At 32.6% G+C, this 4135-nt stretch overlaps 1 pseudogene; it reads right to left on the reverse strand.

Moving 5' to 3' along the window:
- Positions 1-1214: 1214 nt before the first annotated feature.
- LOC143558783 (heat stress transcription factor A-7a-like) lies at positions 1215-3340 on the reverse strand (annotated as a pseudogene).
- Positions 3341-4135: the final 795 nt, after the last annotated feature.

Here is a 4135-nt window from a genome sequence, read left to right on the forward strand (position 1 = left end):
GATTGTTTGATTAATTGTTATTATTCCATAGTTGCCTTGATTATTGTTTGTCATTATGATAGATTTCTATTAGGTCATCTACTTTGTGTTTTTGATTATTTTATGATTGATTTCGAATAAGATCATAGGAATAATAATTATTAATTAAATAGTGCTGCTAACCTAAATAACTGTAAGGTGCCAGGTTATCGATAGATCTTTATTATTTGATCTTGCTAGATTTAGTTCTTCGTAAGGAGTCCATCTAGGTTTGCTTATTTAATTATTGTCTATTGAATCAATTTGATATATTAAATTGCCTTTGATTTCCGCACTGTAAGGTAGGATTTCGTATAAAGGAACTAAATTATAAACAATTTGGTGACCGTAAGTGAACTTGATTTTCAATACTGGTGTGCGTTAAAACTTGTTAGAAATCCATAGGTTTTCTCTTGAGAAGGGTCAGTGGTCTTATTTGGGTTTTCTTTTAAGTGTCTATTTTACGACCCGGTCCATAACTAAATATTTTCCCGAGTCAATTCATTACTGAAATTTAGGGGAGTCTAGCCTAGGTAGGTTTTCTCATCATTATCGTATTTTAATAAACAAATTTTGCTTTCGTTTAAATTACTTGTTTTCTTAATTAGTTTTTAAGTATAGTATTAAATTAGTATTTTAAATAAAAATCCCCCAAACAAATATAATTAATAAGTCGTGTTTTGTAGTCGAGTCTAATTAGCTAATAAACGTAATTTTGAGAATCTCGTGGGTTCGATATCCGGACTTACTTAGCTTTACTAGAGTCGATCGGTTCACTTGCCGGTTAGTAGTTTAGTCGAGTTTTAGAGAGTCTAGAGTATTACTTCGTGTTTATCTTTAGTTAATTTAGTTAATAAATATTAAACTACTTTTAGCACATCATTTATCGTTGCAGCTAAGAAAGTAATAGAAGACCTTGTTGTGGCAAAAGTTGGACAATCTATCTTTTTGTAAGTTCATATCAAGGAGATTACAAGAAGATGTTGCAGTAAGTTGAAGACTTTATCATTCGGTGAGCTTGGTTGGAATTATTTAACATAATTGTTATATTCTTTCATTATTTTTTAGTTTATATTGCGTATGTGTACTGCTTACTTTTTCATGCTAATAACGAGAGTATCGTTATTATTTGTATAAATTTTAATATAAAAAGTGTCCCATATTCTTACATATTAAACAACCCAAAAATCAAAAAAAGTTAAACAAGATAACCCAACCAACCAAACAAACAGGATCACAATCCAAGATCATCAATCTTGTTCAATCATCACCATCATCCAATGTACCTAACTACAAATATCAAGAACGAACGCGTTAGCTAACAATTGAGATCAATAAAATGGTTAGGAATGAACAATGTCCATGATACGGCTGGCCTATTAGTTAAAATGCTCATCAAACAACTCGTCCCAAAACTCGTCATCAAAATCTTTATCCCCACCATCAAGTTCACTCACGATTTCTTTACTTTTTTCTTCTTGAACTCTTTTGGATCTACTAATACCTTGCATTTCTAATGCAAGTTCTTCAAGCTCAGACACTTGGCCCCCATAAAGACCTCCAAATTGTTTAACTTGTTGGGATGATTATGCCCCTTGATCGTTCATGGGTAGTCTTCTTTTCTTGTTCATGAGTCCTTCAAGTTCCCTTTTTGTATTATGTTGTGCAAGTTTTTGAACAAATTCAGGATTTTGCAGTGCTTTTGCTAAAAAGGTCATTGTTTTTTGTTGCTTTTGTTCGGTTCCTTGTAATCTCAGCTCCATTTCTTTAAGATGGGCGCGAGTGGCTTGCTGTTGTTGTCTAAGTTTCACTAATTCCATCATAAGAACATGTTTATCACGTTGCAAACGCTCAATTTCACCATCTAATCCAAATCTACCAACTTCAACACATGGGTTGTTGGGTTCTTGTTGTGGTGGAGAGTGAGAAACAGCTCTTCGTCTTTTTATATTCTTCAATATGTGTCTTTGGCCCTTTAAAAACGCCTCGTTAGCGAATTCCCATATGTCAGGATCGATTTTTCTAAATCCCTACACAAAGAAAGACATAGTAATAGATAAAGTCACCATGTTATGTAAGAAATTAGACTATCATTTAATAATATTGTTTTCATAACTATATTTAACAACGGACAAATATCATTCATGAACATATTTTGACATGTTAATTAATCTTTTAGACACATTTTGAACTCCCTCAATTTTAGAGTTTTACTATTTGTTTTAATGTAAATACTAGTTAAAATCCTGGAGTTTGACAATTAAAAAACAAAAAAGCAACATCACTTACAAAAGACCCGAACACGCGTATGCCAAAAACGCTATTCGTTATATCATATTTCATTTGTAACATCTTGTATTTATGTGTTATTTGCTAGGTCACATCTAGTATTTTTGCATACTAGGTATTTATGTGTTCATTTGATCTAATCTCTATTATTAATTTGTGCATAATGTATGTAAGATATTACAAGAAAAGGAGTATATAACGTCCGACCTACGCATTATAATCTATTAAATCATCCGGTGTATCTACTTAATATAACGCAAGCAGACATAAGAAAATACCTAACTTATCCAACCAATTTAGCTGTTAAAACCGACCGAACCTCCAAACAAAAGCAAGTCAGCCAATTTAAAATCCAAATGATTTGGTTCACATTCGGTCATGACAATTTGTCGGTTTAATAGTTCGGTTCGATGTACGTGGATGGAACCACTAAACTTTTATGAATTATATATAACTTTTTTTTTCATATTTTAAACATATAGTTACGTATATGTATTGTTATCATAAACCCTTTTATCACTTTAATTTTCAAAACACAACCTAACTACGTACCTAGGAATGTTAAAAATATATATAAATTACCAGCCAAACCAGTAAAGCAAACCAAATCCTACCGACCTACCAAACCATGCTTAACTATTCAGCCTATAATTTAAACCAACCCATGCCAACATCTACAATAAAAATAAAAAAAGAAAAAAGAAAGGAGATTGTAACTTACATAGGTGTTAAGCTGTCTAATAAAGCTAGAAAAATTATTGTGCTTAAAATATCTTGGAAGCAGGTTGGTAGAGAAAGCATTTGGATCCCAAACAACAAAGCTTTGACCATTTCTATTCCATGACAAAATGTGATCAAAACTTTCATCATTCACCATATCATAAACCTTTGTCAAGAAAGGTGGAGGCCCAGATTCATGAAGGCCTTCCATTGGCTGCGGCGGCGCGGGTTGCTTTCCCCGCGATCCACCCACACCGCTTGAACTATCACCTGATGTGTGTTCTTCTTTAACGACCGAAAACAAAGGATTCATGATCAAAATCTTCAAGTTAACAAAAACTGTTGATGGGTTATGATCTTTTGAGTCTAATCTCAAGTGGGTCAATCAAATTTTGAACAAAACTTTTGAAAACAAAAAAACAAGATCCAGATTCTTGAAATCTCAGTATACAAAAGAAATGATTTTGGAGAGAATTATTGAGACAAGATCTAACTTAGGGATCGAATGACAAAAAGATACGAGAATTTTGGTTAAAGATTGGTGTTTTTGAGGATGTTTTGTGTAATCAGTGTGTGTTTTGAAAGGGAGGAAGAACATTTGAGGAAACATTTTGACAAGTGATAGATCTTTATAGAGTGCTGGTCTTTCTACTTTTGGGAAAATAATTCTTTGACAAGCTGGTGGTTGGTCTGTAAAATATGTGGGGCAAATATATAAAATCCATATGTTTTGACCAAATAGGAAGTTTCTAGACCTAATAGGACCTTAAGTTTTATTGCTTTTCTTATATTTTTTAAAAAATTAGCAAAGGGATTTTTTTATCTATTGAATTATGTTAATGTAAAATAAGAATTTATTTTATAAAATCTTAGAATAATGTGTTCATACTTAAAATGTTAATATAATCATAGAATAAAACCGTTTGTTATGTCAGAGAATTGCTCTTGTGATGGCATTACGAATTTCAAGTGTCAGCCAGCGATATGGTTTCATAGGAGAGCGTGCAAGCCAAACTCTGAAGTCAGCATGAGCCTGTTAAGACAACATAGTCTGGCCAGCGTGAGTCAACGGATGTGAATCTCCAAGTTGAAGAGTGTGGTGTCCTAA

This window comes from Bidens hawaiensis, unplaced genomic scaffold (genome assembly GCF_021521415.1).
Source record: "Bidens hawaiensis isolate Kalapana, Puna unplaced genomic scaffold, B.hawaiensis_p1.1 tig00019657_1, whole genome shotgun sequence".
Lineage (NCBI taxonomy): Eukaryota > Viridiplantae > Streptophyta > Magnoliopsida > Asterales > Asteraceae > Bidens > Bidens hawaiensis.